Source organism: Nyctereutes procyonoides, unplaced genomic scaffold, assembly GCF_905146905.1.
Source record: "Nyctereutes procyonoides isolate TBG_1078 unplaced genomic scaffold, NYPRO_anot_genome, whole genome shotgun sequence".
NCBI classification, from domain to species: domain Eukaryota; kingdom Metazoa; phylum Chordata; class Mammalia; order Carnivora; family Canidae; genus Nyctereutes; species Nyctereutes procyonoides.
The window spans coordinates 10,779,793-10,799,587 of NW_026575040.1; the positions used below are offsets into that span (position 1 = coordinate 10,779,793).

The 19,795-nt window shown below is 52.3% G+C and overlaps 1 protein-coding gene across 3 annotated transcripts in view; it reads left to right on the forward strand.

The window, feature by feature from the left end:
- The window catches only part of IGDCC3 (immunoglobulin superfamily DCC subclass member 3), a 41,383-nt gene that overhangs the window by 12,812 nt on the left and 8,776 nt on the right, over positions 1-19,795 (forward strand). The gene's annotated exons all lie outside the window — the stretch shown is intronic.

Here is a 19,795-nt window from a genome sequence, read left to right on the forward strand (position 1 = left end):
GCTGATTGTCCTTGTGCTGTCCCCTTGCCTGGGCAAGGTGGCCTAAGGCCTCATGGGGTTGCGTGCCTCTCCCCGTGCAACCCAAGGCTGCAGTCCCTGCCTGCTGTGGTGGCTAGAAGAATCGGCTCCCACCCCAACCTGGAGGAGGGGTCTACGTTTGGGCCTCTGCCCTCCTGGCCCCACTGAACAATGAGTTGGATGGCAGGCTTCAGGAGGCAGGCTTCTTGGTAACCGGAGCAGCACAGCAGGGAGGGGCATGCTGTGTGTGCTAGAAGGGTGCAGGGGGCCTTACTGGCAAGGGGAGTGGATCCAGTGCCTTAGATCAGGGCGGGCATTGGGTCTGGGGTGACAGCCAGAAACAGGGACTAATATTTCTGGGAAGCACAGAACAGATCCTCTTGGGATCCAGCAGCAGCCCTGGGTGCTCAGTGCTTCCTATTAGTCAGTCCCCAGCAACCTGACTTCTGCTGAAAGTCATGCTCCTGCCCCCATGCCCAGCCTGAAGGCTCTTGGTTTAAGGAAGCTCATAACTCCTGGGGCATGTGCTCTGGCCCTGGTCATCCTCACCCGCCTGCCATGGCCATGTTTCCATGTCCCCCCTCCCAACCTAGCCCCTTCTCACCTGGGATTGTGTCTGCAAAGCCTCTGCACAATTTTATGGGCAGAAATCAAGGACAAGCTGGAATTTATCCCCCCTCTACTTGCTTTTGCCATGGGGTGGTGGTGGGACTACAGACACCTCAAGGAGCAAGAGCCAGTGAGCAGTGAAGGTAGACTTACACTGAGGATTGGCTCTGGGTTCAAGCTTTCTTTCTCCCTTAAAGCTGCTGGGCCTCAGTTTGTCTTTGTGGGAAATGTGAGGGAGCACTGACTGCCCTGGCTGGCCTTTGGAGGAGAGAGAATGAGTAGGACCCAGACATTTGTAGGGTTTAGGGTCCTAGCGGCCCCCCAACCCCTAGCCACCAAAGGAGGCCTCCTTTACTGGGGCTTTAGTGTCAGCAGGGCAGGAAGCTGGAGGGAGGGAGAGACCTGAAGACAGGGCCCCATACGAGGTGCCTGGTTTGGACTGCCTTGGAGTAGACACCTGCAGCCCCACCACTACTAGATGAGGGCCGTGGAAGGTGCGTGGATTGACACAGATGCCATCATGCTTACTTCTGTGCCTTCCCCGGATCCCACCTCTAGCTTTTACAATGTAAAAGTTCAACTCACCCTTGTGTGACTTTGGATTCAGCAGTTCGCCTTGGCCTCAGTTTCCTCATAGGTGGAAGGTAGTGTGAAAAGCACCAGATTTTTAACAAAGATTTTGTTTATTCATGAGAGACACACACAGAGAGGCAGAGACACAGGAAGAGGGAGAAGCAGGCTCCCTGTGGGGAGCTCAACGGGGAACTTGATCCCAGGACCCCGGGATCACAACCTGAGCCCCCCCCCCAACGAAAAGCACCAGATTTAATAATTCCTCAAGTCCATGTCACTTCTAAGGTTCAAGACATTGACTGGATTTTGTCTTGCGCAGCGTCCCTCCTCCCAACCCTTCCCCTCCGAGCCTCTCTCCAGGCCCGCTCCAGCTCTCCAGCATCTTTCTCTCTTTCTCTCTCTGGCTCTCCTGGCGCGCTGGGCTCGGCCTCCCCCTTTTTTTAAATGTCAGGATCAAAGTTTGGCTAGAAAAGCTCCCTGGTCGTGGTCATCCTCACCGTTTTTTACGCCCCGCCCCCTGCCCCCTGGGCCCTGCAGGTGCCCCAAGTCCCGGGCCTGTGTGTGTGTGTGTGGGGGGGGGGGTCCCGCGGCATTCCCGAGAACCCCCGCCACCAGCCCCCCAGAAACACGGCTCCCGAGCGCGGTGTCAGGAGGGAGGAGCCCCCGCCCCCCCCAGGCCCCGAGCGTGGCCGGCTGCAGAATCAATGTGCATTCAATTAACCCCGCGCCGCGCAGTCGCTGGCTGCCGAGGCCGGTGCTGGATGCTTGGTGTCCGGTGCTGCTGTGGGACTGAGCGAGGACCCGTGTGCAAGTGTGTGAGTGTACGTAGTCTGTGAGTGCGGGGGGGGGTTCCTGGACTCCGAGCCTCGGCGGCACTACCCGCCCTGGGCTGCGCTGGCCAGGGTGAGAAGGGACATTTTACCGGGTTAACTTGGGAACTCACCCCCACCAACCCGGAGCCTGAAGCTGCTCTGGGGAACTAAGATGGAGCAGGAGAGCGGAGGGCTGGAGGTCCCCCCTCTCCTCCTCCTCCGCATTAGTTTGGGGTGCAGGCCAGGGATTTCTGATGCAGGGCTTAGAGCTAGGCCATAGTTTGTGGGCAAATCTTTAAACAGGCTAGCTCTAGGAGGAAAGGAAGAGAGGGTCCCAGAGAGGGTGCCTTAAGGGGAGGGCAGACTTGAACACCACCGGGATGAGTGCTTGGCACCCTGACTGTGTTGGGGGTGTTCTCACCCCAGGGCAGACAGGAATGGAGAGTGGGGGAGCGGTCCAGGTGTTGCTCATTCACCCTGACCCCACTTTCCCCTGTTCCTCAACTTCCTACCCATGTTTCTCATATCACTGATGCTGAAACAGGCCCAGAAGAAGGGGCTTGCGCCCCCCCCCCCCGCCACCCAGTCCTCGGTGTCCAGAGCTGGGACAGAAGGGGTCTGATGTTTTTTCCAACATGCTGATTGGCAAAATGGGATTCGGGCTCTAACTCAGCCAGGATCTTAGGGAACTGAAATCCAGTCTTTGGTGACAAACAATTCTTGGACCTTTTTCTGCCATCTTCACATCTGGTATGTTGTTTCCTCACCGCCCTTTTGGTTATTGTTTTGCCCCTCACATCCTGGCTTATCTGGAACGTCCCCCTCTTTCTGCAATAATTCCTTTCAGCCTAATTTTTGAGGTCTCTTAAAATGGTATTTTCAAACCTCAAGCACCTTAGAGAAGCCCTAATTTAGTCTCCCTGGCAGATTGAATTAGAATATTCTTGATTCCATTATGTCAGATCACCAGTAATATCACAGAAAATGAGCCTCACGATTGAGCCTATTCGGTATTCCTGCTCTCTTGTGTTTCTGGTTTTGCTTCTCAAATCAGTCATTTTCCCATCAAACTGTGACAAAAATCAAGATCATTGCAGGCAAGCTGGTAAGTGTAACGTTGATGGGATCAAGGCTTTCCTGAAATGAAACGATGTAGTTTTTATTACATCAATTAAAGAAGCATTCATGGGGCTGTATGCCCAGCTTTGTTTTGGGGGTGAATTCAGAGGCAAGCCCCTTTCTGGGACAATGAGTATATAGCTTGTCCCTCCCACTGGTCTGCAAACTCTTTGAGGGGAGGGACCAGCTCCTCTGTACATCCTCAGTGCTGGGCACAGTGCTTGGCCTGGAGTTGGTGCCCGATGAAGATGAAAGAATGGGGAGCCGCTCCTGCCTGCTGGGGGTCACTTTCCCTCTGAGGCTCAACAGCCTGGATTGGAGAAAGGCAGATATGTTTATGTCGGAGATTCATCCTCAAGGGCCTACAGGTGTGGTTTTATCTATGCCATCCTCAGATAGCTTCCAAGTTCCTACTGTCAGGAGCGGACAGTGGGCATTTCTGCATCTAACTGTATCCCATGTCTCCCATACCAGCCTCTTCTGGTCTTAAAAAGCACCCCTCTCTCCCTATTGTGTTCCTTTCCTTGAAAGATCCTGCTTCCAAGGTCCCACCACTAGCCACCTCAGGGAAGGGAGGGATTTGGCTGAGCCACCAGTGATACTCCTTAGTATTGGGAGGGGCTTGGCCTGGCAAATTCAGACCCTGGTCTTGCCATCACAGGAGAGGTGGCTACCAGTACTATCATCGCAGGGTGGGACACCCTCCCAGGCAAGCTGGAGAAAGTCCCAGAATGCCACACCAGTGGCCTTACCTCCAAAAGAGCTAACAGGCTAGGCCAGTTTCCATGCATCCCTCTGCCCTCCAGGTTCCTGTGATCCCCTTTGGAAGAACATTCCCTGCATGTACATGCCAACGTTCCTGTTATCTAAAAAATCATAACCATGATAACAAAGCCTCCCGTGAATATTCACATGTTGCTGTGGGAATGGATAAGGAGGAAAAAGCACACTATCATTATTATACTCATTATCTTTCTATCAGAATTCTCACCCATGGAGCACTTTTTAAATTTGCTTATGGTGTTCAGTTTGGGGAAAGGAGAGAGATGAAGAGAAATAGGCTTCTTTTAAAAGCACTTTTTCAGTTAAAAGTATGAAGTGTCTAGTTTGGGCCTGGAGGATCCTCTTGGTTTTTGAATAGTGGTGGATCATTTTCCAAAGTATAATTTATCTGGGGATTAGACATTCAGGTACTCAGACTGAAATCCGGGCAAACGATAAAGGCACACATATAGTAATAATTATATTTGTAGTTTGTTTGGTCATTTTAGTCTTTTAAAATGAAGCTAGTGGCCTACATAGCATTAGAATGATCTTTGATGTGCTACTACCTACCTTTTTTTCTTTCAAGTTTTTAATTCCACTTAATTAACTGCTACTATCTTTTGTTCCTTGGATAAATCCTTTTTTTCTCTAGATCAGGGGACTTTAAGCATCACTTTTTTTTTTTAAAGATTTTAGTTATTTATTCGAGAGAGAGAGAGAGAGAGAGAGAGAGAGAGAGAGAGAGAGAGGCAGGCTCCACGCAGGGAGCCTGATGTGGGACTTGATCCTGGGACTCCAGGATCACACCACGCCCTAGGCCAAAGGCAGGTGCTAAACCGGTGAGCCACCCAGGGATCCCCTGAAGCATCATTCTTGAGAGTCCCTGGGTCCTTAGAGTCCCTTTTGAGTGGAGGGGGCACAGGGGCTGGAGATGGGGAAAGAGGGAAGCCAAATTTGTGGGGCTTCAGGTCTCCCACATTTACCCCATCCACAGCAGCTCTGCTTTATTTTTGTGTTTTGTTGTTCTCTAAACCAATTAACTAGGCAGATTGGCCTAAGCAGGGAGTAGTTCAACAGCAGCAGGTGCTGTGATGCGCCTAGCAAGCTTGAGGTTCTAGAGCCTTGGGGTGTGTGTGTGTGTGTGTGTGTGTGTGTGTGTGTGTGTATAACCCTAAGATAAAGATTTAGGAGAATTATAAAGAAAAACATTATGACCACATCTGAAGGTAAGACCAGGGTTTAGATTAAAGCTTGTTTCAGGATTGAGTCAGAAAAACAATGATTATACCTAGAATTTCCTCTCAGAAAAAGCATGCTTTTTCTGTATCACTGTTAATAGCTACTGCTGGTTACCATTAAATATGGTTGGTTGGTCAGACAAGGCACAATTGTGGCTCAACAAGTGTTTTCCATTTTTTAATTTTATTCTCAAATAAGTGGATGAATGGGTAGGTAGATGGCTGGTCCTATTTAAGAGTCTGGCTATGGGCTGCCTATAATGGGTTTATAATCTAGTTGTGGTCACTCAGACATTAGAAAAGATTGTAGCCTTGGGGCACTGGGATGGCTCAGTTGGTTAAGCATCTGCTTTGCGCTCAGGTCTTGATCCTAGGACGCTGGGTCCTGGGTCCTCTCCCTCTGCCTGATGCTCCCCCTGTTTGTGCACACATGCTCTCTCTCCGAGGGAGGGAGGGAGGGAGGGAGGGAGGGAGGAGGAAGGAAGGAAGGAAGGAAGGAAGGAAGGAAGGAAGGAAGGAAGGAAGGAAGGCTCAGAAAGAGCTCTACAATAGGCAATCAGTGATGCTAAGTAAGGGGTACCGATTCAGCCCAACAGCCTACTGTTGATCAGAGCAACAGACCAGACCCTTTTATCATTTGATAAGCCTGATAGGGCATCGGAACATATGTATAACATTCTTCCTTTAGGCAGAAAGGGTCAATCGGAAGGGATTAGGAAGTGTGTACTTCCAGGGAAAGGATATGTAGAATGGAGGGATATTAAAGCAGCTCAATTCTCAAATCAACAAATCTCAAAGAGCATCTGTCCTGTACCTATCTGCCTCTGAGCTAAGGGCTCAGGGATAGAAAGGTAAGACACGCTTCCTGATATTGAAGGATGTAATCTCCTGCTCCCTCCCCTCTAAAAAGCAAACAAAAAACCCCAACAAAACAACAACAAAAACACCCCACCTTATTTGGTGGTGATAGCAAAGAGCAGGCAGCCTGATAGAGCCCACAGACTGTTGAATGCATAAATAGTGTGCTCATCAGCTTGTCCATCTGCACAGTGATTTCCTTAAGTTCTGCTTCCTTAGCGGAGCAGGTTCCCCAGGCCTGTGGTTGGAGCTGCAGTTTCCAGGCTCGGCCCAGCGCTCTCCTCCTCTCCTCGGATGGCAACGGTGGCCTCGCTGCTTGGGGCGCCCCCTGACAGCCGCACCGCCCCTGCCCCCATTTCCCTCTGCGTCCCCGAGGAGGAGCCGCACAGCTCGCCTGCCTTCCCCTTCTTCCCGGAGCCCTGCCTCGGGCCTGCCGTCCCCGCGGCCCCCCAACTTCCCCGGGCCCGGGGGTGCTGGCACGCGGCTGGGCGCCCGGGGCCCAAGCTGCGGCTCCCCGCCAGGGGTCTCACGGGTCCCTCTCGGCGTCTAACGGGGGGGGGGCCGTGCGCGCCCCGAAGACCCCGCGGGGGGAGAAGGCGCGCGGGGAGGGGGCGCGGGGAGGGGGCGCGCGCGCGGCTTCCTCAGTTTCCCCGGGCCCCGCGGGGGTGGGGGTGGGGGCGGGGGAGCGGCGGGAAATGGTGCCTCGCTCGCCCCAGCGACATCAAACCCTCGTTTGGCGTGTGAGGACAATGGCTGTCTTATTTTCTCCATTCGCCGCGCACAATGCCGGATTCTCTCATTCACCCGCGGCGGTGCGAGCGAGGTAATTAGCCCGCGCCATTCAGCGCGGACACTGGCGCTATGCGGGGGGGCCGGGGCGCCCGCCCCGCGGGGATTAGCGGCGGCCCGGGGTGTGCAGCTGCGGCCACTTCAAAGCGGCCCGGCCGCCCGGCCGGCGGTGGGAACCGGCGCGGCCTCCCTCGGGAGCCGCCCGGCCCGGACCCCGCGCCCCGGACCCCGCGCGCCCCGCGCCCCCGCGCCCCGCGGCCGCCGTCGCTCCCCATCACGCCGCCACTTTCATCACGACCTCGAGGGCTTCTTTCTTTCTAGTCCCGGGAGTCAGAGGGCACGGGGGGGGGGGGGGAGGAGCGAGGGGGATGGGAGCTTGACACAAAGCGCTGACCTCCGCGGAGGGAGCAGATGGTCCCACTTACCCCGCCGCCGCGAGAGCGCCTCTCGGGGCCCCAGGCTCGCGGCGCTGACCCCGCCCGCGGCCCCGGCCCCGGCCCCGAGGACCGAGCCTCGAGGCTGCGCGGTCCCGCCGCCTGGACCGGCGGGGGGGGGGCGGGGGGGCGGGCTGGGCTGAGACTCTGCCCCCGTGGGACGCCGCAGCCTTACGCGGATCACATCCTCAAGAACCTGCCAGACCAAGGGTTCCCGATCCTGGCTGTGCATTTGCGACGCCCTGCTGAGCTTTAATGGGGATCCAGATTCCTGAGCACGCCGCCGGACCGAAGGCTGTGAATCTCTGCCAGGGGAGTCCAGAGATCTGCGTTGTTGCCCAGCATCCCAAATTATTCTGCTCCGCAGTCAAGTGTGAGAACGGTGACCCAGTCTAACTGCTTCATTTTCATCGCAGAAGTTAGGTAGAAGAGTAACTTGCCCAAGAACAGACGCTGAATTACGTTGGGGGTGGGGTAGGGGCTTGCGTGGAAGATGGAAGAAAGGATGACCGGCAAGGATTTCCCCCCACCCCAACCCATTTGATCCTTAAAGTCAGCATTCAGGCAACAGTGCCTGAGGAATTATTATTTACCTAGTATTTGTTCCAGGTGCTCCAGGTAGAAAGGCACAGTAGGCTGTTCTCTGCCAGTAAGGGACTCCTAGGCTAGTAGGTAGATTGACGTGTGAACAATAGACTGTAATACAGATAAGGACAAGGAGAGAGGCGCAATTCATCCTGCCTCCTTTGGGAGACGGGGAGGATGGATGTGCAACTAGAGAAAGCAGAATGTTCCAGGAAAGGCAAACTTGTCTCACATGGTCAGAGTGCAAACCACATGAAAGCAGAATTAGCTGGGTTTTGAGGCTAGAAAGATAGAACAGGATTTGATAATGAAGACCTCAAATGGCATCCCAAGGCATTTGTGCCTTGATTCAAGGCAATGGAGAACCACCAAAGGTGTTTAATGATCATATTGGGTGGTTGGGAAGATAATTATGGCTCTGGGATGGGGGAAGAAAAGGGAGGGAGGACTGCAGGTGCAAAGGCTGGAGAGGGGAGGCTCTTACAGGAACAGCTGAAAGCGCTAAGAGCCTAAGCAAAGGCAGTGGAATGCAAAAGAGACAATACACCAGGATTTAGTGACCAGTTAGTTGTGGGAGATAGGGAGAAGGATAGGGCAGTGAGCCCTTGGTTTGTTTATAGCTTGGGCAGCTGGTGCATGATGCACCCTATTAATAAGAGAGGGAAAAGTTAGGAGTGGGTGTGGTGACTCCTTTGAATTTATGGGAAAGCTTTTCAAACCCCTAAGGAAGATGATTCCTAGGGCTTTGGGAGACCTCTGACAACTAGAGGGCAGCAGTGGGGTTCCACAAAGAAGTATATTTCCAAGAATTGGCCCCATACCAACCAAGAAACTCTGTGATCCTCCTATGGAATGTACTCCACCCTCTTCCCAGACAGTTAAGGCTTCTTCAGGAATATTGTTGGGGTGGGGGGTCTACAGGCCTTAATCTGTTGTGGTTTGGTGTTGAGCCATCAGAGATTCTGTAGAGCCATGAAACAACAACAAAAAAAGCAGCAGATCCAAGGTTTGAGAATAGGAGAGGGTCCTTTCATGGATGCAGAGGAGACCACTTTACCCAGTTATCCTAGAATCTTAATGTTGATAAGGGCCTTAGGGATTATTTTGTCTATCCTGCCCCACTCCCATTTTACAAATGTGAAGAACTAAGATCACAATTGAAAGGCCACATAGAGAGTCTCTGACAGAGGCAGGCACGAGCCCAGGTCACCTGTCCCATTACCTGACCCCTGCCATATGAGTCTCCACAAATCCTAATATGTGACGCTGGAAATGTGGGAGAAGTATCTGTTGAGTTGTCCTCATGGTCATGTGAAAGCAATTTACTTAATAGCTCCAGCCTGGGCCACCTAACCAGACGCCCTTCCGGGAGGTGAGAGAGATCCGGTGTCTTGACCAGAACGACGGGAAGTTAAGGATGTTGTAGGCCTGGGCAGGTTTACACAAGGAAGATTGGTGACCCTGACATGGGCAGAGACGTGCAGTCTGTGGCGAGGGGCTCTGCTGGGCCTGGACATTCTCAAGTCTAAGAGAGGGATTCCCCATTCGGCCCCCAGCCCCTGACCCTGTGCCCCTGGCTGGCGCACTTAGAAGCAAATGGCCTCAAAGGCTGAAGCTGGGTGAGCCTTTACAACCTGTCCAGCTCAGCTCCTTCATTTTACGGAGGAGGATACAGAGCCCCAGAGAGGGGCTCTGGTTTTATCAAGATCATCCATCCAGTTATGAAAAGGACTGAGTCCGGCTCACAACTCTTCCTCCCTTTTACATTTCCTCCTCTCTGCCATCCACCCCACAGAAGCCACTGATATTTCACGGTGCTTTGCCCTCCTGCCCCAAGCCAGGAAAATAAGTTCCTTCTCTATTGTATAAGGCCCAATGGACAATGCAGGCCCCACCCTCTCCGGGCCCTGCAGGTCGGGGTCCTGGATTGCTGATTTGGAAATGCTGCAAGGAAGAGAGCATCTGGGTTGTTGATACACTCGTGTTCATAGAACTTAGCAAATGTGTGGGCTCAGGGATCATTAGTGGATAACATCACCTTATCATGGTGCTTATCTGCATGAGTTATACTTGGTAAAACCTGCCCCTAAGCCCTTGGAGGAGTTCCCTCCAGAGATACCTGCCCTGCTCTGCCATGGGTGTCTCTGAACTTGAGTAGGCATGATGCTCATCAGAGTCTAGGATGTTGCATTTTTCTGTGTCTGCAGGAACCCCTGTCCTGTCTGAGAAGCATTTGAATAGGTGTGCCCACACCCCATCCCAGCCTAGTCGTGATGCAGGGAGAGAGCACCTGGTGTGGGGTTAGACCACTCGAAGTTCAAATGCCTGTTGTAGCATCAGTAACTGGCTATGTCACATAACCTCCCTGAGCCCAGAGGGGTAGCAGTCCTCACTTCTCAGGCTCATGTGATGTCACATGTAGCCTTTGACCATCAGTGGCTTCTGCAGGGCTGTTTTTCAGGGCTGTGTTATTGTGATAGTATCTGGGATCCTGGCCCTGTACTCTCACCCTTCTAATACTTAGGAACTGGGGTGGGGACAGCTAAGGACAGGGTCTGTGGGATGGAAGGCGTTTGCTCCTGGGGTCCCAGAACGTCTTCTCTAACATGTTAGCAGTCAGTAAGTATCTGTCAAATGAATACTTAGAGTTGATTCAGTGGGTCTGCTGTGTACACACGACAGATGACTGTATTTCCCAAACCCCAAACCAGGACACGTCCTCTGACTCGTTGCCTGACCTATGAGATGAAAACTGGGCAAAATATTTGAAATGGGGACTGCTTTTGAAAACCTAGCAGTGGGGCAGGTAGGGTGGTCACAGGAGGTAGGTGACACGTCTCACCCTTTCCCCGTCCCTGAATGTGCCACCAGTGTGAGCAGTAGGCACCCCCACCCAGAGGGTCCATCCGCCAGGTTTTGTAAAGCAGGTGTGTGCCTGTCCCTCCGCATACTCTCCGCCAGCCAGCGAAGGCTGGAGGGTGCAGAGAGGAGGAGCTCACAGCTGGAGCTGGAGGAAGAACCTGATCCCTGCATTATGGGCAGAGTCATAAAAGTAGGGCTTTGAGAGGTTTTATTCTTCTTGGGTTGTAAAAGCTCGGCCCAGAGGTGCAGAGAAGCCCCAGATTGCCTCCCCTGCAGCTGTGCCTTACAGTCCATTGGACTCCAAGATCAGGCCATAAAGGTTCGATGCTCCCCAGTCCTACAGAGGCCAACAGCTGGATGCAGGGGCTTTCCCAAGCTGAGGCTGGCCTCCCACTGCTCCCCACCGCTCCCCATCCAGGCCCCCATTTGTCAGAGGTGGCTGCCAGGAGGGAGGGGAGAGATGTGGATTTATGGCTGCTGACTTGAAAGACAAAGTTGCCTTTTGTGTTAGAATTGGGGCTGGGGCGGGGGTGGTGAGCTGGTGTTGGAGTTGCACAGGCTGGGGTTCGGGGCTGAGGCAGGGGGTAAGGGGCTTGAGGAGGCAAGGAGGCAGACAAAGGGATCCAGAGGCTTCTCAGAGCAGGGTCACCAACCAAAGGCCTAGAGGAATCAATCACCGCTGGCGAAGCTGAGCATGCCCTCTGAGATGCTGCAGTCCTCTGGGGCTGTCTGTAAGCAGACACTGTGCACCCATATCATCCAACACGAAGCGCCCCCAGTTCCAAAAACATACTCTTTGGATTCAGAACCTTAATTGGACTCTCAGATTTCCCTTTGGAGGCTCAGAGAAGTAAATGCAGGTCTTCTAAGCTCATACTTTCCCCCACCCCAAATGGCAAGGGCTAATCAATGTGGGGACTGAGACAGTAGGACAACAGGGATAGATTTCTGGGGAAGGTTAGCCTGGGCCAGATAACCCCGAGGACAACACCAACATCCCGCTGGGGATTGTGGCCAATCCTAAGGACTCAAGGTCCTCTGCTACCACCTCCCTCCTTCCCATGGAAGGTTAGAGATAGGACATTCATAAGTGCTTTGAGGAGTTTGAAGAGCGTTTGAGGTAGGACTTGGCTGGCCTCCTTGCCCTCCAAGGGTCACTCTGCCTGCTGGGTCTAGGTGGAGACCACAGTAGCCCTCGGGTGCCTGAGTTCAGCAGGTGCTTTAACTACACCTCAGAGAGCCACATCCATCCCCCGGAATGAGCCTGGCCAATAAAGGCATGAGTTTATGGACTTCATAAACATTTTACTAGAAAAATCAAGGCCTCAATTACCCAATGGCCTCTTCCAGCTGACAGCTTGCCTACTGGGGCCTCTGTGAAGCCCCAGGCAAGAGTGAGCTAGAATGAAGGTAAGCTTGGTTTACACCTGGCTGCCCCGTCCCCTGGCACTGACGCTCCCTCACCATTCCGGCCTTACAAATTCTGTCTTCATTCATTTCTCCAGAGGACTTGAGGTCCTACCACTAGCTCTCTGAGCCCTAGCCTCTCCGAGGGAAGATGGCTGGCTTCCCCCTTGGAGAAGATAGCTTCTTCTCCCTCTCCCCACAAGCCCACTGTGCTCTTCTGTAACTTCACAGCTCCCTTTAACTCCAAATTCTACTAGTTTCCCTCAGCAGTTGCTAGCAAGGATTTATTACGTGCTAAGCACTTTACAAGTATATCTCATTGGGTCCCCTGGTACAGCAGCATAACAACGTGAGCTATTATCCTCCCTGGTTTATAAGTGAGAAAGTAGAGGTTCCGAGAGATTAAGTAACTTGCCCAAGGTCACACAGCTGAGAGCAGTGGTGTAGAGTTTTGAACATTTAGTTCTATATGACTCCAGAACCCATGCCATTTACTGTCCCACTACGTCAAAAAGCTCTTAGCAACTATTTCCCCATTAGGAGCTAAAATCTTGCTGTGTGAGGCCTTCTGTGTCATGCAATGTGCTAGCCCTAGGGTATGATCAAATAAGGGCCCTGTCATTGGTCTGAGTCTGCGTGGCCAAGAGGGGAGGGAGCCAGCAGGAGCGCTGTGAGGCTGGTGCCAAAGGTGGTGAGGAAGGGAGGCTCTCAGCTGGGGGTCTGAAGACTTCTAGTGGATTTAGACCAGCACTGTCCCATATAATTTTCTATGATGCAAATATTCTATTGGTTCTGTCCCATAACGTAGCCAGTAGTCACATGTGGCTGTTGAGCACTTGGAAGGTGGCTAGTAAGTCATAGGAACTGAATTTTTCAATTTGATATAATTTTATTTATTTATTCATGAGAGACACACAGAGGCAGAGACACAGGCAGAGGGAGAAGCAGGCTCCCTATGGGGAGCCTGATGCAGGACTCGATCCCAGGACCCCAGGATCATGACCTGAGCTGAAGGCAGATGTTCAACCACTGAGCCACCCACCTGCCTGTCAACTTGATATAATTTTAACTTAAATGGCCACATGAGGCTAGTGGTTACCAAACTGGGACAGCACAGGGATATTCACTACAGTGATGGCTGAAATCTGCTCAAGATCCCCTGGTGATAAAAGGACCAGACCATCCCCAAGGGGCTCTGGCCATTTCTAGATGCCACACTTTAAGGGGGCCTTGCCCACCTAGAACTTGGCTAGATGAGAGTCTCCCGGCTCAAGGCATCTGAACATCCTTTCACATCACAAATGGCTGAAGGAGTGAAGGGTGTTTCACCTCAGAAGATGTTTCTCAGGGAACAACCCAGACCTCAAGTATTTGAAGGGTTGCCTGTGAAGAACAAAACTGTCTTCTAGAGCAACACTATCCGTGGAAATATAATGTGAGCCACATAGGTAATTTTAAATTTTCTAGGGGACGGTCACATTTATTAGAAGAAAAAAAAAGGAAAGAAACAGGCAAAGTTAATTTTAATAATTTTGTTTTACTTAACATATCTAAATACTATTCCAACATATAATCATTATTTTTATTTTTTAATTTTTTATCATTTATTTATTTGTATTTTTTTAAAGTAATCTCTACACCAAGAGACTGGTGGGGCTTGAACTCACCACCTCAAGATCAAGAGTCACGTGTTCTATGGAGTGAACTGGCCAGGTGCTCCAATATAATCGTTATTTTAAAATTATTAATAAGGATTTTGGATTTTTGTGAACCAAGTCTTTAAAATATTATTTGAACTTGTAATCAGTATTTGAAATTATTAATTACTACTATCAATTACAATTTTTCCAATTTTTTAATTGTGGCAAAATACACATAAAATTTCCTGGGTTTTGTTTTTTTTATTTTAATTTTAATTATTTTTTAAAAGATTTTATTTATTTTTTCATGAGAGACACAGAGAGAGAGGCAGAGACAAAGGCAGAGGGAGAAGGAGGCTCCATGCAGGGAGCCCGATGCGGGACTTGATCCCAGGTCTCCAGGATCCAGCCCTGGACTGAAGGCAGCGCTAAACCGCTGAGCCACCAGGGCTGCCCTTAATTTTTATTTTAGAGAGCACACTTGTGGGGAGGGAGGGGCGGAGGCAAGAAGGGGCAAAGGGAGTAGAAGAATATCAAGCACACTCCTCTCTGGGCTCAGTTTTATGACTCTGAGATCACGACCTGAGCCAAAATCAAGAATCAGATGTCTAAGTAACTGAGCCACCCAAGCATCCCTAAAATTTAACATCTTAACCATTTTTTAAAAGATTTTATTTATTCATGAGAGACACAGAGAGAAACAGAGACATAGGCAGAGAGAGAAGCAAGTTCCCTGCGGGGAGCCCAATGAGGGACTTGATCCCTGGACCCCGGGATCACGACCTGAGCCAAAGGCAGATGTTCAACCACTGAGCCACCCAGGCACCCCTTTACCACTTTTTAAAGTATATAGTTCAATGGTGTATTGATATTATTGTGTGAACCATCACTACCATCCATCTTCCAAAAGTGAAACAACTCCCATTTCCCTGTTTCCCCAGCCCTTGGCAACAGCCACTTCATTTTCTGTCTCTATGAGTGTGGCCACTCTAAGTACCTCATCTACATGGAACCATCCAGTGCTTGTCTTTTTGTGTCTGGCTTATTTCACTTGGCATAATGTCCTCAAAGTTTATCCATGTGGTAGCGCATGTCAGAATAGCCTTCCTTTTCAAGGCAGAATAATATTTCATTTTATGTATGTACCACATTGTGTTTATCCACTGATGGACACTCCAGCTGCTTCCACCTTTTAGCTATTAGGAATAATGCTGCCATGCACACAGGGATACAAATATCTCTTCAAGATCCTGCTTTTAATTCTCAGGTCTGTACCCAGAAGTGGAATTGCTGGATCATATGCTAATTCTATTATTTATTTTTTGATGAACTGCCATACTGTACATACTACACCGTTTTACTTTCCCACCAACAGTACACAAGGGTTCCAACTTCTTCATATGCTTGCCGACACTTGTTATCTTGTTATTTTTTTGTTTTCTATTTTTGCTTTGACAGTAGCTATGCTAATGGGTGTGAGGTAGTATCTCACTTTGGTTTTGATTTGCTTTTCCCTAATGCAAGTGTCTTTTTAGTTTACACTCAATCTTTGAACTCCAGGGTGTATTTTACACTCACACCCCGTCTCAGTTTGGACTTGCCACAGTTCAAGTGCTTAATAGCTGGCTACTGTATTGGAGTCTGTGATTCTAGAGGAGATGGGGTATTGAGTAGAAGCAGTGGGGCTTCAGGCATGTCTGTAGTGTAAGGAAAAACATTACAGTCACCTGAGCTAGGCATCCAGGGTGATCCGGATCCTTGGCGGGAATGGATACAAGGAGGGGATTGCCTTAGTGGCCTTCAGAAGCGGCTGTTGTTTGTGGTTGTTCCTTTTGAATGGCTGGGGCAGGGGAGGGGAGGAGGTGGTGTCTCACACCCCTAATGCCACCCGCTCTGTAAAGGCTGTGTTTTGAATTCTCCATCCCAACATGCCCGCTGATCTTTTTGTCATCATATATATCGGATAGGAATGTGGCCATAGTCAAAGAGTGGGAGGCTGGGCTTGGGGGTTGCTGCCTCGACCCTTCCCTGCCCCCCAGCGTCCCCCTGGAGCCTGTCTAATCAGATCCAGGCCTGACCCTGCCAGAGGTCCTGGACCAGGAGGAAAGTCCTCCCTCCCCTCCCCAAGCTGGTCTAGATCTGGCTCTCAGGAGACCACCTCCCCTTGGGTGATTTATAGGGGGTGTCCAGGAGCTGTTTCCTGCCTCTTCCCGCTCCCTTCCACCCCCGAGGATTGTTGGGCTTGCTCTGCCCATCTTGCCTCACCCCTGGCTGTACCCGCAGTGGGGGCAGAGAGGGACTGGGAAAAGACAAAGATGCTTTCTCCACAATGGGCCCCAAGCAGGCCTTTGTCCGCCTGTCGCTCTGTCTGGCCCTCACACTGGAAGGGCCTCCAAGCCACTGCCCATTACCCAGCCTGAAGTGAGGGACCCGAAGCAGTCCCTACAAGTTACAGCACCCCCTTCATGGGTGGTGGGTCCCGCCATGGACACGATACTACCAACACTGGCCACAAACAGTGTCTCCAGCTGCACCAGTAACCTGTGCATGCCATTACCCATCACACCGTGGCCTCCAGGATGACTTGTTCAGGGCTCAGCATGCCTCCAAGCTGCCATCCTCAGGCATGTGTGCCCATGGTTGCCCAGAAATCCTGTCCCCAGAGAGACATGATGAAGGACGTCTTCCCTCCGACTCTGTGGCCTGCTAGCACAAACCAGGGCAAAAACCAACTTGTGAACCAAATCTGTACCACCTCAAGAGGTGGGAGGAAGCCTAAGTGGCCCCTAGAAACTTTCTCCCACTTCCTAAAGAAAAAAAAAATGTTGCCTGTGAATGAGGAGTGGCTGCAAGATTGTGGGTGCAGACAAGGGCCTGTTCATGGAAGCAGTGGGAGTCCTGGCTGGAAGGGCCCTGAGGAGCACCAGTTCCCCTTTCTTTATAGACGAGTAGACTGGTGTGTGACACTGTGTACCCAGGGTCTCAGGGCAACCCCCCTGGACATCTCAGGAAGATATAGGGCTGACCAAAGGGCTGGATAGGGGTGTGAGGACTAGGTGATGCAAGAAGGAGCCTCAGGTAGAGAGGACCACCCCTCCTACTGCACCCACCTCCCCCAGAGTACACCTGTGCACCCAGCTGGATTCCAAGGGATGGGAGCCCCTCCAAAGCTTATCTTCCCTCAACCTGTAACATGGTGCCAACTCCCAACCAGTGAGAAGAGATTGGTCTGACCTGCAGTCCACTCTGGGGTTACCTGCCCTTGGAGAGTGACAAAGTTGCCAGAGAGCTAAGGATCCCCTACAGAGGGCCTGGGCCTCAGTGGCCCCTTCATAAGATGAAGGGGTTGGCTTTCAGATGAGTGGTTTTCAAGTACTTTTTAATTATTTATTTATTTTTTAAAGGTTTTAAATTTGGGGTAGCCCGGGTGGCTCAGCGGTTGAGCACCACCTTCAGCCCAGGGCGTGATCCTGGAGTCCCGGGATCGAGCCCCACGTCGGGCTCCTTGCATGGAGCCTGCTTCTCCCTCTGCCTGTGTCTCTGCCTCTATCTTTTTAAAAAAAATCTATCTTTTTAAAATTTATTTATTCATGACAGACACAGAGAGAGAGAGAGAGGCAGAGACACAGGCAGAGGGAGAAGCAGGCTCCATGCAAGGAGCCCGACGTGGGGCTCGATCCCGGGACTCCAGGATCACGCCCTGGGCTGAAGGTGGTGCTCAACCGCTGAGCCACCCGGGCTACCCTCAAGTACTTTTTCAAAGGCAAAGCTGCCCTTCAAATGAAATGTTTGGCAGTTAAGTAAAGCTAATAGACGGTCTGGTGGGGGGCTGCTCTGGTGGAAGGGAAATGTAGAGCCCTGGGCAGAGTGGGCTCAGCGGCATCCAAGGGCCTCCCAGGGGACCCTTAGGAGTCCTGTTGTCCACTGTATGAATGTGGGCTGGCTTCTTACCTGTGCCCACGTCCTGCTTGAGCCTTTCCCTCCCGGCACACCTTCAACCCCTGTTGTTGTCCCTGTTTAGTTTTAGGGGGAGGTTGTGGGGGTGAGGCGGGGTGAGGCGGAGGAGCCCAGATTTTCTCCATCCCTAGCACCCTGCTAAGAAGCAGCTCTTCCCCTAGTACTCTCCTCAGGCCAGCCTCTGGCTCTAGGCGCCCCCCGGGGAGCCCAGGCTGGGGCTAGAAACACAAAAGGAGTCAGTTCCTTAATGAGTCGGCATCTGTAGTCAGCAGAGCCATCAGTCCCCGCCCCAGGTCCCTGGGGGGCTGCAAGCTCTTCTCCAGCTGGAGTGAGGAGGGGGGAGGCAGCTCCCCAGCTCCTGAATGGACAGAGCCCAGGGCGCACAGGCAGCCAACCTGGGTGCCTGGGTGCCCTCTCCACTCCCTGGACCCACTTCCAGCCCTGCCCTCCTGGAGGTTGAGGCCTGGAGGCAGCAGAGGGGGCCCGCCAGTGCCTTGGCCCCCTCTCCCAAGCCCCTGGGCTGACCTGCAGGTTCTTGGCCAAACACAGCTTTGGCCTGAGACAGAGCAGGCTGACCTCACAGTGCTCTCTGGGGGATCCTCTCACCAAGCCGGATGGGGACACCAGCTAGGGTACTTGCCTCACCTCCTGCTCAGACAAGGGCCCCCAAGGTACACTTTATAAGGACTGTACCTACATGAGGACACGTGTGATTATCTGCACAGTCCCAGATCATACACTAGCCACAGGAGGTGAGAGATACAAATCCCCATTCATACCCAGCCACAGACACTCAGACCACATACATGCAGACAGCCACATCCTCCCAGGAAACAGCCTTGCACACATGTGCAAGGACCTGCTCACACCCATCAGCTGCACTCCCAGGAGGCCCTGAAAGAGGAGGAGGCAGGGCGGGGGATTTTTATGCATGTTTATATTTAATGAACCACATGCAAATGAGATGGAGAATGCGCCACAAAAGAGTCAGCCCCCAGAGACTCTCAGAGAGGAAGGGCACAAAGGCTCGGCCTTCTGGGGCGGCCTTGGAGTCCAGAACAAGCCTGTGGATTGAGGGGGCCTGAGACGGGTTGTGCCCACCCACACCAGGGAGCCAAGGGCAGGAGCCCGGACTGGCTCCAGTGCCCGTGCTACCATGGGGGGGGAGGGCTCCTTCTGGGAGGGGACAAGTGTCCCAGTTGATGGAGTGCCGGAGGGGAGGGGCTGCCTGCCTGGACAGATGGTGAGCCGCCTTCCCGCACTTGAAGCAAAGTGGATTTTAATGAAATGGCAGCCCTGGTGCTGAAGCTGGGAACCGGAGTGGGAGGGGCGCCTTCCCTGGGCTTATGGGGTGGGGTTGGGGATGGTGGGAATGACAGTGGGTAGGGACACTTAACCAGCCTAAAATGGGGTGTGTGGGGGGGGGCTGCACCACAGCCCCTCTACCCCGGCCTCTTCAGACCAGAGTTCAGAGCAGTTCAGATCCCCCAAAGGGTGGGGAGGGGGTCCCTGAATATTTATGACACATTGAAATGTAGATTGTAGGTCTGACAGTCTTCTGAGAGACTTGTCACCTTGGATGGATATACCACCCTCTCCGGGTGCGGGTGCGTCGAGACGCAGCGGAAGAACTGGGGATGCGGGTGCCCAGGAAAGGCAAAAAGGCTGCTGGGCACGGGTAACCAGGGTCTAATGACTGGTGTCTCTGCTGGGCGCCACTGGACTGACTGCTTCCCCTCCCTGGACCTGCTTCCTATTCTGTAAACCACGCAGCGCAATACTCGGGCCTTCGATACCTTAGGGGGAATTTATACAATAAATCTGAAAGCAGCTAAAACAGTGAGGAGTCGGACTTGGGGACAGGGTTTTCTCTGGCCTTTGTGGATCACCAGCCCAAGATCTCCTTGTTAGGGGCTTGTTGTCCAAGAATGTGTCCAGACCTTTCTCAGAGTGTCCCGGCCACATAACCACCCCTTAGCGGGAGAGAGGCTTCTTATGGTGGGAGGCGGGGTAAGTGATGGTGTGTCCTCACAAGCTGTTGCCCAACGTGTGCCAGCTCCAGGAAAGCTCTCAGCCACCCCGGGCAGATGAGTTCTGGGGCTCCAGGACATGGGACCGTGACACCCTCC